Genomic DNA, 14,779 nt, shown 5'->3' with positions numbered 1-14,779 from the left:
TGTCACAATATATATATATATATATATATATATATATATATATATATATATATATATATATAAAAGAAGGACTTTGCCTGAGCTGAGATAAAGTAGTCGAGCTTGTTCAGGGAGGGTGGTGTCCCGCACTCAGCCTGCTGCTGGTGTCAATCCTCCGTAGCCTGAAGTGGAAGCCAATTAGGGAGCCGATGTTATGCCGCACTAGTATGTTTGGTTGGAGCGCTGATCACTCAGGGTGGTGTGCTCAGAGGAGAGAGAGCTCAGGCAATGTCCTTGTTTTTTTTCAATATATTGCACTGGCTATCTTTTGCTACCATTATAAATCATTTTGAACTTACTATATACTGTATGTGCCTCTTTTCGTTTTTTTTTTCATGTCATTCTTTGCATTTGTAGGATTGGTTATCCTTTATACACAGGGCAACCTTAGCAAGATACTCTCCATTTTGATGGGACATTTTCTATGAAATAACTGTAACGGGTTTCCCCCCCCCCCCAATCGCAGATTATACTGTGTGGGTGCAGGAAACATATATTGTTACTCAGTGTGGTGCATAACCTGTTTGCTCATAGGAGGACTGAGCTTCCGCCACGGGGAAACCTGGGGCACAATATTAGCATATACCATACAATGATGCAGCGCCTCCACCTGCGACGGCTCCCGCCAGAGGGGGAGTGGTTCCTCGCAGGACAATACCCAATAACCACATACAACTAAATGTATAAGAACGAATACCTCTTTACTGATTACTAGAACATATAAGTCAAACATGTAGTAACAGGTGTCCCTCTCTAAAGGTAACCCGACTCAACGTTTCCTCAAGGTTAACTATAACGGACACCACGGCGGGTGTCCACACTTTATGCGTCTCGGTAGACGCTACCGTCCCAACACAATAATCCCACCCTCAAGTCCAATGAGTCCCACCCAACGTCTTGTACTCCCAATTCGTAAACCAGCGTATATGTATTTGTGTGTGACTGCGCAGCCACTATGTCAAATGATAGGCCTGGTTGGTGCACGTGGGTTGTGGTGTTACCTGTTCGGGCTCCAGCCACGGGTGCAGCTATACCGCAATGGGATCGCTGGATGTCCTCCAAAGGTGAGGTGAATTCCAGCGTGGATAATATCACCGCTTCTTCCGTCGTCTGTACTTTAATGATAACCCGGTTGATGTCCACAGGCTGCAGTCACTCCGCACTGAGCCTCCGCACTTATAGTCTAGAGATCCCTGTAAGACCAAGCGTAGGCCAAAGCCTCTCGGCGGAAAGCACAGCGTCCGCTGGATTCCTCACTGGCTTATAGATAAGAGGGCAGGTCCCTAACCTAGGGCCGGTCCCTATCACACTCCTCTAGTGTGGCTCAGGGCTGTCTGGGGCCTAGGGGAGTACTGGCCTAGTGCCCGGAGTCACAGACTCCAGCACCCTACCTCTTACCCCTTGCCGCTCCAGTCGCCGACTGCCTACGTAGTTCCTGCGCGCGAAATATATCTCTGGTTGCCAACAGAGATCCTCCTTCCCTATTGACTAGTCCTTCGCGGTCTTTCTGGACCTTAACTGCGCAGACGCGAGCTCCCTGTAGTCCTGGAGTGCTCCTGCTTCTCGCGCATGCGCAACGCCCCTAACAATGGCGGCGCCCTGCTCCGCGAACCGGTGGAACCACCACAACGCGATACCGGCCGCAACCCTTAGTGCTACTCGGCTCGCATATTACAGGAGAGAAGGTAATACCGCAGGGGACCCGGCTACATCCTCCCCCCGGTAAAATCCCCAACGTCCTCGCTTGGGACACCAATATCATAACTATATACAGCATTTATATAATGAAAAATGCATTGGAGACATAACTTAGCACATGCATGACTCTATACAATGGTACACAACTCCGTGAGCATCACAATGACAGATTGGATCTTGCTCCGAGAACACTGCTGAGTCTCATAATGGGGTGCCCCCATCTGATCATAGGCTACCCAAGTTGGAGGGTACCTGTTTCTTTGGCTCCGTCTGAGCTGTTCTTTAGCAACTCCCTCGGGGGAGTAATAAGCACAGTCCTGAGGCTCAGCCTTTTCCCTTGAGAGGAGAAATGTCTCTGAATAGTCTCTGTTAGGCACAAAGCTCAGGCTCTGTGGATCCAAAGGCTGGCCTGTTGGGGCCACCTTAGTAGGCGTTGGCCTACAGGGCCCTTTACCCGTAGCTCCTCCGGGAGATGCCCCTTCTGTGGAGTAGTCCCTTTGAGAGGGTCCCTCCAATGGATCTTCAGTAGTGTCAGAGGGGGTCTCATTATGGACAGTCTCTTGACCCTGCTCTGGTAAATCGGGCTCACCGTTGAGCGGTGTGGCCAATATCTCAATCTCTTCATCTTCCACTTAAGGAATGGGAAGAAGATGATTGCGGTGCCATACCTTTACCCGGCCATTAGTGTCTTTGATACGATAGACCGGGAGGCCAGGCATTTGGGATTCTATCTCATACACTCCATCTCTCCAACGGTCGGCCAGTTTATGTTTTCCTGGGACGCCTAAGTTCCGAAGCAACACAGCATCTCCTGGCCGAAGTTCCCGATATCGGACTTTATGGTCGTATCGCCTCTTATTATCAGCATTGAGCTTAGCGGTGGATTTCTCTGCCTGCCGATATGCCTGTTGCAAGCTGTCTTTGAGTCGTTGCACATATTTAAAATGGGTAGCATTATGTATCCCATCCGTGGAGATTCTAAGACGCACATCCACTGGTAATCGGGCTTCTCTCCCAAACATCAGGAAGTACTGGGAGAACCCGGTTGACTCGTGTCGGGTGCAATTATACGCATGCACCAAGGATTCTACATGTCGACTCCACTCCGATTTCTGGGCTCTCTGTAGTGTTCCGAGCATGTCTAACAATGTCCGATTAAACCGCTCTGGTAGGGCATCTCCTTCGGGGTGATATGGAGTCGTTCGGGATTTGGCAATGTTCAGCATTCGTAGCAGTTCCCTGATCAAGGTACTCTCGAAGTCCCGCCCTTGGTCAGAGTGGAGGCGGTTGGGAAGGCCGTAATGTACAAAGTATTTTTCCCATAATATCTTCGCCACGGTGATGGCTTTTTGGTCTTTAGTAGGGAAAGCTTTAGCATAACGCGTGTAGTGGTCGGTTATATCCAGCACGTTGCATATCCCCCGGCTATCCGGTTTAATACACAGGAAGTCCATACACACGAGGTCCATGGGGCCCGAACTCTGCAGATGACCCATGGGGGCCGCTCGGGTGGGCAGGGTTTTTCTCTGTATACACCAGGTCTATCGGCGACAATGACGCTCAATGGCCTCTCACATTTTAGGCCAAAAAAAACGATCTCGGACCAGCCCGGTACCAAGGTGTCCATGATCATCATGTAGAGCCTTCTGCACCAGAAATTGTAGGTTCTTATGGAGGACTAGTTGTCTTCTATCCGGGTGGTTGTGATACTGGACCACCCGGTAGAGAAAGCAATTGTCTATTTCGAAATGGTCCCACTCCCGCATGAGTAGGGCGACCAAGTTTTTGGGTGCACACTTAAGCAGTGCCGGGTTCCCCTTTATTATGGCTCTCCGGATGATACCAATAATAGGGTCTCGCACTTGGTAATCTACTAGGTCCTTCCACCGTAGTACTTTATCAGGCGTGATATTCATCCCTTTGGGATCACAGTAAGCGTCTGGGACAGCCTGCGACCGACATCCCAATGAATCGACCACTCTTAATTCTGAGAATGCCACTTGGTCGTCGATGATAGCGGCCATGCTACACATAGCTCGCACTGCGGGCCCAGGCAGTTCTTCCCATTCCTCGTCATCTGGGATAGCACTTAGCCCGGGTCTTCGGGAGAGGGCGTCCGCTCCGACATTCAGGGGTCCTGGCTTGTACTTCATGGAGAAGTTGTAACTGTTCAGGGCGGCCAACCAGCGGTGTCCGGCAGCGTCCAGTTTGGCCGAGGTATTGACGTAAGTAAGGGGATTGTTATCGGTCCTTACTTCGAAAGCAACCCTGTACAGGTAATCGTGTAGTTTCTCGGTAATAGCCCACTTGAGAGCCAGGAATTCTAACTTGTGGGCGGGGTAACTCTGCTCGCTGGGTGTCAAGCTGCGACTGATGTAAGCAACAGGCCGCAGACCCTCAGGGTGCTTCTGGTGCAGGACGGCGCCTAGTCCATTTAGCCTGGCATCCACATGCAGGACGTATGGCTGCTCGGGGTCCGCATATGCAAGCACGGGCGCCTTGGTCAGACATCCCTTCAGTTTCAGGAAAGCTTGCTCACACTCCGATGTCCATTTGTCCCCGAACGGTTGGCTAGCCTATACAGCCTTCTTCCCGGTCTCTGAAGGGTATATTTTCAACAGGTTGTTCAGGGGCTTAGCCTTGCTTGAGTATCCTTCCACAAAGCGGCGGTAATACCCACAGAATCCCAGGAAGGACCGCAACTCTGTGACGTTCTCGGGGCGAGGCCAGTTTACTACGGCCTCTACCTTGGCAGGGTCAGTGGCGATCCCCTTGGCGGACACTATGTGTCCCACGTAGGTCACCGATGTGTGGCAAAAACGGCATTTGTCTAGGGATAATTTCAACCCTTCGTTCCCCAGACGGTCGATTACCTTAAATAACCGCTCTTCGTGTTCCTCTAAAGTTCTCCCGAAGACGATAATGTCATCTAGGTATACCAGACATTCCCGTGGAATCATGTCCCCGATAGTCTTTTCCATCAACCTCTGGAACGTGGCCGGCGCCCCACATATACCTTGGGGCATACGGGTGAATTGATAGAATCCCAAGGGGCAGACGAAAGCTGTTTTTTCTTGATCCTCCGCGCTCATAGGTACCTGATAGTACCCAGATCGGAGATCGAGCACACTGAACCACTGACTTCCATTTAGCGCTTTCAGTATTTCATCGATGCGCGGGAGGGTGTACTGATCCGGTATCGTGCAGTTGTTCAATGTCCGATAATCAATACACAGTCGTACGGCTCCGTTCTTATTACGCACCACAACGATGGGGGATGCATATGGGCCCCGAGACTCTATCAAGATCCCGGAATCTTCCATATCGTGGAGAACGTTCCTCACGTCGTCTATATCTCGTGGGGCGAGGCGGCGTGACCGTTCTCGGAACGGGGTGGTATCACTTAATCGGATGGTATGTTGGGCACTGCGACTACACCCCACATCCATCTCACTCGTGGAGAACACATGTCGTCATTGGGTCAGCTGCGCGACCAGTCGTTCTTTCCACTGTGTAGATAGTGTCGACTCACCGAAATTGAAATTCATTTAAACGGACCGCTCACCCGCGGCCGCCACCTTCACCTCTGGTGTGTCTATGACAGGGCTGACCGGATATTTGCTCCCCAACTTCTGTCCGACATCCAACTCCATCGGAAAAGGGGAGATATTCTGTACATACACGTGGGTTCGGCGGGGGATCTTAGTGGTCCATTCCCTCACCTCCGGTAGTATCTTATACCCTCTCTGGACTTCTTCCTCCGGGGCACTTTCCAGAGAGAAAAGCTGATCCTCCCCATCCCGGTCTGGGTAGCAACACCAGACGGGCAGTCTCCACACTCCCCCCGGTAATATGGTCGTCAGTCCAGCCTGGTGATTGTATAAGTCCCCATGTCGTTCCAGGGCATAAATCCGTTGGCACTCGTCTCGTAGAACTGGGTGTAGAAGAGCGGTGGCTAGGGGTAATTCGTTAGTCTCTTTTAGGTACTGCCGGAACACTGCTTGTACTATATCCGCGTTAGTGCCTAGAATGATCGGGTACTTGCATTGGCCTTGGGGTTCTGGGCATACCAAGGCCGCTAAATGCATGGGGTGTCGTTTCCCGGTGTTCAGCTGGAGTATTTCCATCGTCACCTGTACAATTCCAGTGATAGGGTAGTCTTCATTGCTTAGCCCTCGTACGGTCACGTGCTCAGCCGTGCGCAGGGTACAGTGCCGGAGGTGCTGTTCGTAGAACGGGTGATATATGATGGTCACTTGCGACCCTGTATCCAGTAGGGCCGATGCGTAGATCCCTTCTACTAAGATGGGTACAATTGCTGCAGGGCCTACTTGGCTGTACGGCCCTTGGTTGGAGGGGTCCGTCTGGGCCTCGGTATCGGCCGGGGCTGGGGGGTTCCCTTGAGGGGTTTCCCCGTCAGGTTTGGCGGCTCGCGCTTGGCATACCATCGTCCGAGCTGGGTTGGGTCGAGTGGAAGTTTTGTCCTCGGGGAGCTCCTCCCGTTCTGGGCAGGCCCGAGTGAGATGGCCCTTCTTACCGCAGGTGTAGCAAAGGTGGTCCCTTGATTCCGGACGGCCACGGTACGGGGGCGGGGAATTTCGATTCGGTCTAGCTTTGGGGACCACACCCTTAGGGGCGACTTCCTCTTCTGGAGTCGCGGGATTCTTGGCTTTAGCCCCAGTGGCTTTAGACGGGTCACTGTGGGTGGACTCCTTACTCTTGGCGGGAGTATGCAACCGGCCATATGCCTCATGCTTGTTGATCTCATCTACTAGATCTTCCCAGCTAGGGGGTTCGTTCCGCATCAGGGAGCATTTGACCAGGAGGGCGATAGGGTTGTCGGGCAGGGCTCCTTTCTGGAATTGATTCCAGCAATACTCGTCCACCTGAGTGGACTTGATCTGGTCTCGTTTCCGCATATCCCATAGGACTTTCCTAATTCGGTGGAGATAGACAGACAGCTCCTCCCCCGGCTTCTGGCGAAGATTGAGGTACCTCAGCATCAGTTGGCCTTCATCCTCGGTCCGCCCGTAGGCACGCTCGAGTGTTTTGTAAAAGACGCGTTGGATAAGTTTTTTATAGCCCTAGAACTATATCTCCACAATCTGTATGGTACTATCTGCTCTGGACTGATTTCATGCCAAAGCTGCACTCTGCAAATTGCAGTAAAGCCACCATCACGCTTTACGCCTCAACCTCCCTTTGCGGCCAGTCGCAATACCCCGCGGGACACGTGACCCACTAGCACACTGCTCCGAAGCATAGTGGCGGTCAGAGGCAGATCCTAGCCGCGAGCGGTGGTGACGGTAGCGAGTGGGGAAGGATATCGATCGGAAGGCAGCAGTGCGGCAGAGATCCCATGCTACAGCTGTGACAGACGGTTCTGGATGCTGTGAGAGAGACCATCTGAGGCCTGGAAGTGGCAGTGCGGCGTGTGGTAAACTCATGTATTGTACATGAAATGTCTATTACCAACTAATCTGATGTACGCAGATATTATACCCTAATCAATATACACCTATATTTTTACATACTTCACTATGTGCGTTTGCGCTCTTGTCTTTTTGTGTTACAGTTGCCTAGGGGTTTTTCCCCTGTCTATATAGCTGCAGATCACCCATCGAATTAGAGGTTGTATTTAGTTTTAAATTGACACAATGGTGGTGAAGGGTTAAAACACTAGAAATAATAATTTGCACACTTTTTTTGTTTTGTTCTGTTGTATTCTCACTATATTTAGTGCTGCACTTATTTTCACTGTATAATTTATCTGTGTAATAGTTCAACATCATCATGGTTTGGAGTTTAACTGCATGCAGAGCCAAACGCGAGGAGGCATTTGATCTCCTCTTTGCAGAGGAGCCCAAAGTGACCAATGAGCCTACCAATGAACAAACGTCCATGAAAGATATGTTTAAAAACCTAGAAAAACTTCTTATCACAGAAAGTAAACAATGGTTTGAGAGACGTACAATGCAGAGATATCTAGACTGCGGTAGATTGCCTAGAGGCTTACGTATATTAAAAACCCCCACCTTTGGTAGGGACAACGAACACTTCATGAAGGAGTGGGTACGCATTTTAGATGAATGTTCTAATGATCTAGTGCGATTAATAATATTTGAGAGAAAAAAATCATTAAAAGAATTGGGAATCCAAATTGAAGAACAAATAAAAATTATGGAGCCCCTTATCATCGCCAATGATTGCTCTGAGCTGGAACACGAAGTGTGCACCAACTTAGAGCAACATGATGATGAAACCGTGAAAACCAAGCACTTTAAGTTTTATAGAGATAAAAACGACTATGACACTAACAAACAACGAACATGGGCCAAAGATAATTCTAAAGGAAAAGGGACTGACAATAAAAATGTGAACGAATCCAATGGGGATTCTAACAGTCGCCCTAATGGTAATTTAGAACATCAAATTAGCCATAGAATGTATGGAGAACAAAATGATAGAGGGAGACAATTTGGTGGCCATCAATATACAGATAGAAGGGAACAACCTAGGAGAGATAGATCGTATCCCCAAAGGGGGGGACATCCTAGGAATCCTAACTATAAAGGGAGAAATTATGACGAAAACTATAACTATAATAGAAACAGACAGACGAATTATCAACAACAAAATGAGTCTTATAGACCCCCTGTAAGGATACCAGAGTATACACGTGAGAGTCACCCTGCACCCTCCCCTTCTCCCTCCTCTCCATCTCTTTTTTTTAGATCTGATAAGGAGGAGGCATGGCTCCCCAGTAAAAGAACCGATAACCACAGAGAACCACAAACAAGTGATCTCAGGGACCAAGTTAAAAAGACCATTGCCAGAAGAGGGAAAAGAGGAGGATCCAGGGTCCAAAAGAAAAGAATTCTAAGGACTCAACCTACCCAGCTTGATAGAGGTATTTTCAACCTCTCCACGTTCATCCTTACAGATGATCAAAAAAGAGTCTTAAGTAAGGGACTATCTTTCTCTAAGACTAATGGGGCAAATTCATTTCAACTTTTCAAAGATCTTCATAAATTTACTAGGAATATCACACTTAAAAGACACTTTATTAAAACAAAAAATGAATCTAATAACCAAGTTGATACTAATAAAGAAATAGATAAAGATATTGAATTATCAGCATGTATTCACACGCCGTTCAAGACCCAATCCACTTTTTACCCCTATCAATCAAAGGGTAACCATGTGGATACCTTTTTTGATATGGTGTATAACGACCTAAATAAAATTACCAATAGTGCAAGGGAACGAAACATTAAACAGGACATGTCCAAGGCTGAAAATCTTGCACTTAAGTTTTTGCAGGATAACAATCAACTCATTATTAGACAGGCTGACAAGGGAGGAGGTGTGGTTCTACAAGATCGCTCTACTTATGAGCAGGAAGCACACCGACTCCTTTGTGACCCTGTCTTTTACAAAAAATTAACTTCAGATCCCACAACATCATTTCTAGCCAAACTTAAAGAACTTCTAGACGAAGCACTATCCCTCACAATAATAACAGATAAAGAACATGGGTTCCTATACAATAAGTCACCAAAAATACCGGTGTTCTATCACCTACCTAAACTGCACAAATCTCTATCAAACCCGCCAGGTAGACCAATAGTCTCAGGTATATCCTCACTGACTGCCAATCTTTCCCAATATGTGGACTATTTCCTGCAAAGTATCGTAGGGGAGCTACCTTCATATCTAAAGGATTCCTCTGCGGTACTAAACCTTTTTGCACAATTCAAATGGAAAAGTTCGTACAGGTGGCTGACGTGTGACGTACAAGCCCTGTACACCAGCATTCCACATACAAAGGGTATTGCAGCAGTTGAGGAATACCTGAGACGAGAATTTAAAATCACAGATCTGAATAGATGGTTTATCTTACAAGCCATAGAATATGTGCTTAGCCATAATTATTTTCTTTTTCTTTCCCAGTTTTTCTTGCAGGTTTGCGGAACTGCTATGGGCACACGGTTTGCCCCCAGCTTCGCAAACCTGTATATGGGAAACTGGGAAGAAACTTTCATCTGGCAGGAGAATCCATTCCTGAAACACATAGTGATATGGCGTCGCTATATAGATGACATTCTCTGTGTGTGGGAGGGGGATGAAGAATCAATAGATAAATTCATGGAATACATCAATGATAACGATTACAACTTGGTATTCACCCATGTAACACACACAGAGAGTGTCAGCTATTTAGATCTGGACCTGAAGGCCTCAGAGGCAGAAGGGGTAACAACAAAAACCTTCTTCAAAAAGGTAGATACCAACAATCTCTTACTGGCCTCCAGTAATCATAAAAGAACTTGGATTAGCAATATACCTGGAGGCCAGTTCATGAGAATTAAGAGAAATTGCAGCAAGGAGGCAGACTTCGAAACACAAGCCCAATTCCTGTTTCTTAGATTCTTAGAAAGAGGATATAACTATAAACAACTTATGCTTGAACTAGAAAAGGTTAGAAAAATAGATCGGAATAAACTGTTGATACAAAAAAAGAAAAAAAGCCCTCTAAATGTAGATGAGGACAGGAAGAAGTCCCGTTCATTACAAATTACAATTCCATGCACAGACAAATAGAAGGAGTAATAAAAAAACATTGGGGTATTATATCTACAGACCCCATTCTCAGTGGACACATTACTACATTCCCTAAGTTTATTTACAGGAAAGCACGCAGTTTAAAAGATACATTAGTCCCGAGTGACATTGGGAAAACTGTAAAAAATAAAGATGCATTATCCTGGATGAGTAATAATGTAGTAGGGAACTTCCCATGCGGGAGATGCTGTATATGCAAACTCCTACATGGAGAACGCAAAACATTTAAACCCAATATAGATCATAAAGTGTACAATATTACTGAATTTATTAACTGTAATACCAAATTTATAGTGTACCTATTAGAATGCCCCTGCGGCCTGCAATATGTAGGCCGCACAAAACGTTGTCTGAAAACACGAATCCAAGAGCACGTGAGAAATATTAAACATGCATTACAGACCCATAGTGTAAGTCGTCATTTCTCGACCCACCATAACAAAGACCCCTCATCCCTGACATATAAGGGGATTAAAACCATTCCCCAAAATAGACGTGGAGGAGACAGAATAAAAGATATTTCTGTCCAAGAAACTTACTGGATCCACCAATTGCAGTCTCTAGGCCCAAAAGGTTTAAATGAAAACATAGACCTTTGGTGTCTATATTAAACATTTTGTATAAATAGGCCGTATATAGTTATGTGTCTTCAATTAGACTAGTGCTTGGTCTTATATATTTAATCCTTAAACATCTGCGATACCCACTCATATTAAGTATAAGGCAAATAATGTGTATATGTATCAGTAACACTTGTTTGTTTTATTTCAGAGCCTTTGAAATACTCACAATCATTGGCAATTTTATTGATGTGATTTTTATGAATGTATTTTATAAGTTGAATAAAAAGAATGTAATGTGTTTTAGCTATACCCTTGGACCAGCACTGAAATGGTCAACACACCAGAGCAAATTAAGGAGTAGGTACTCCAAAACACCCACACCTGTGGGATGATGCCTGGTGAAGATCAGATTGGTTTAGATACCTTTTGACTTTGGCCAATCAAGTGGCGATCTAAGGGTATAAATATACTCTTATTCCAATGTATTTTATCCCTGAAGAAGAAGCGTAAGCTTCGAAACGCGTTGGATAAGTTTTTTATAGCCCTAGAACTATATCTCCACAATCTGTGTGGTACTATCTGCTCTGGACTGATTTCATGCCAAAGCTGCACTCGGCAAATTGCAGTAAAGCCACCATCACGCTTTACGCCTCAACCTCCCTTTGCGGCCAGTCGCAAAACCCCGCGGGACACGTGACCCACTAGCACACTGCTCCGAAGCATAGTGGCGGTCGGAGGCAGATCCTAGCCGCGAGCGGTGGTGACGGCAGCGAGTGGGGAAGGATATCGATCGGAAGGCAGCAGTGCGGCAGAGATCCCATGCTACAGCTGTGACAGACGGTTCTGGATGCTGAGAGAGAGACCATCTGAGGCCTGGAAGTGGCAGTGCGGCGTGTGGTAAACTCATGTATTGTACATGAAATGTCTATTACCAACTAATCTGATGTACGCAGATATTATACCCTAATCAATATACACCGATATTTTTACATACTTCACTATGTGCGTTTGCGCTCTTGTCTTTTTGTGTTACATGTCAAATGATATGCCTGGTTGGTGCACGTGGGTTGTGGTGTTACCTGCCCGGGCTCCAGCCACGGGTGCTCCTATACCGCAATGGGATCGCTGGATGTCCTCCAAAGTTGAGGTGAATTCCAGCGTGGATAATATCACCGCTTCTTCCGTCGTCTGTACTTTAATGATAACCCGGTTGATGTTCACAGTCTGCAGTCACTCCGCACTGAGCCTCCGCACTTATAGTCTAGAGATCCCTGTAAGACCAAGCGTAGGCCCAAGCCTCTCGGCGGAAAGCGCAGCGTCCGCTGGATTCCTCACTGGCTTATAGATAAGGGGGCAGGTCCCTAACCTAGGGCCGGTCCCTATCACACTCCTCTAGTGTGGCTCAGGGCTGTCTGTGGCTAGGGTAGTACTGGCCTAGTGCTCGGAGTCACGGACTCCAGCACCCTACCTCTTACCCCTTGCCGCTCCAGTCGCCGACTGCCTACGTAGTTCCTGCGCGCGAAATATATCTCTGGTTGCCAACAGAGATCTTCCTTCCCTATTGGCTAGCCCTTCGCAGGCTTTCTGGACCTTAACTGCGCAGACGCGAGCTCCCTGTAGTCCTGGAGTGCTCCTGCTTCTCGCGCATGCGCAACGCCCCTAACAATGGCGGTGCCCTGCTCCGCGAACCGGCGGAACCACCACAACACGATACCGGCCGCAACCCTTAGTGCTACTTCGCTCGCATATTACAGGAGAGAAGGTAATACCGCAGGGGACCTGGCTACATAACTTTGACTCTGACTTTCAGCATCAACTGTAGTGGGTACACACTCACCTTTTTTTGTTTTAAAGCTGTTTGCTAATTTTAAACTCGGAGGCTTTATTTGTTGCTACATGTATGCATAAAAATATACTACTGCTCTTACACTGTGCACTTTCAGTAGCGGTTAATATCATTAAAGTTTCCAATTATTTTGTTGAGTTACACGTTTGCACACTCACCAGGTTACACTATTACCCTAACATTTTTGTCCATCCTATCCATTCTTCCTTATCCCTTGTATAGCACCTAACTCAACTTTAGCTACACTTCACATCCCACGCCTCACCCTATTGTTCCCTATCACGTTAAGATTCAGTGGCAACCTAGCGCACATCAATACATTTTTCTCTTCATTTTAGAGTACAGCAAGACCTGTTGCACTGAGTCCCCGGACCAATAACTCGGAACACTTCTCCGTGCTTGCCCTGTGCCAGAAATGCAATCACCACTCACCACTGTAGTTCATTAAAGATGCACTAACACATTATCATACATTGAATAGGAGTGATAGATCCTCACACATATGTCTCTAGATTAAAAAAAGATAAGTGGAAAAAAAATGTTAGGAAAGGCAGGTGCTGAATAAAAAGAGGATGTTTTAATGGATATTTCCCTTCAACATACTCAGGGACTTCACTTCACTTATAAATATTAATTTTTTAATACAAAATGTTCATGTACATTTGTCACATTCCATTTTATTTGAATTTTCCTTTATAAACCATTTTGGCTAATCCAGCCTGTGCTGTTCTGATTACTCCAATCAGCGGATGCTTTAAAGTGAACCCCTGCAGGCCAATAATTTTGAAAAGCTATAATGATCACTACGCATTGCTAGTGATAAGTAAAAAGTGAAAATTAAATACAAATTTATTTTTATAAAGACCTGGACAGCCCTGCTGTCTCTGACTCAATCTCAGGCCTTAAATTGGATTTTAGTCGGCAGAAGAGGAAAGGGTGTAGACTATCTACGTTTTTTTTTTAGTATTGGTTAGATAATTACTCCAAAACTCCAACCCTGAAACAGAGTTTTATGGATTAAAGAGACATGTAGAGTAATTTCAGATTGTAATATAATTTCTATGTTACTTTTTCCAGGTAGGCTATTGCCAGAGATGGAAAATTCTGAAAACATTCATCACGGGGCTCCAGTCTTGGTACTTGGTTCATGTCTAAGGTACTGCTGATGCTAAAAATCATTGAGACTCACTCCAAAATCAGTGAGACTCACAAAAACTGACCCATCTTCATTACTACACTAGAAAACTAATGTGCATTTTTACGTGCTAGTTACATTAAATAAAGAACACCATGCAATTGATTTGGTACATTAGTGGAATTATGTCTGATTTGAAAAACACGTTCTAGGTTTGTTAAATATTGTACACTATAGTTACAAAAGTTATGCATGATTATAAAAACATAAAGGTGGGAAGTTTAGCTTTTTTTAAAGTATTTTTTTTAAGTGAAACTGGAACTTTGTCTGTCAACAAAAACATAGTAATACTCTGGGGCTGTAATTAAAGAAATGTTTTAGGGGCCTATGCTAGTAGACTTCATAACCCACTTATCGGGAGGCTTTTTAGCGGTTATCGGCCAAAAATGCCTACAGCAATTCAGTAAGCGTCAATAAGTGAGTTGAATCGACATTTTTTTCAGCCGTCAAAAACAAATTGGCAAGTGATGGCGATAAGCCACTTATCGCCAGTTTTGAAACTCGTGCAATTCTAGTAGCCTCAATAAGGTTATTGAGGGTTATCGAGGCTCTAGAATGGTGATTTACTCCCAAAATCCTCACGCCAAAAAAAGTTGGTGTGAAGCTGCCAAAAAGCTTCAGAGGCGGCGGTGAGAGAGGGACAGAAAAAAAATGCATTTTTCCTGCATCGGATTGATGCCGGGTGTCTCCGAAGCTGATACACATTAATATCAGCACCAAAGACCCATAGCATGAATCAGATGCATGAAAAATGCATTTAATGGCAACTTCATTACCTTCGAGGATAACCGCTAAGGCAATGAAGGCGTTAAG

This window comes from Ascaphus truei, chromosome 5 (genome assembly GCF_040206685.1).
Source record: "Ascaphus truei isolate aAscTru1 chromosome 5, aAscTru1.hap1, whole genome shotgun sequence".
NCBI lineage: Eukaryota > Metazoa > Chordata > Amphibia > Anura > Ascaphidae > Ascaphus > Ascaphus truei.
Note: the sequence above shows the minus strand (reverse complement) of the source record.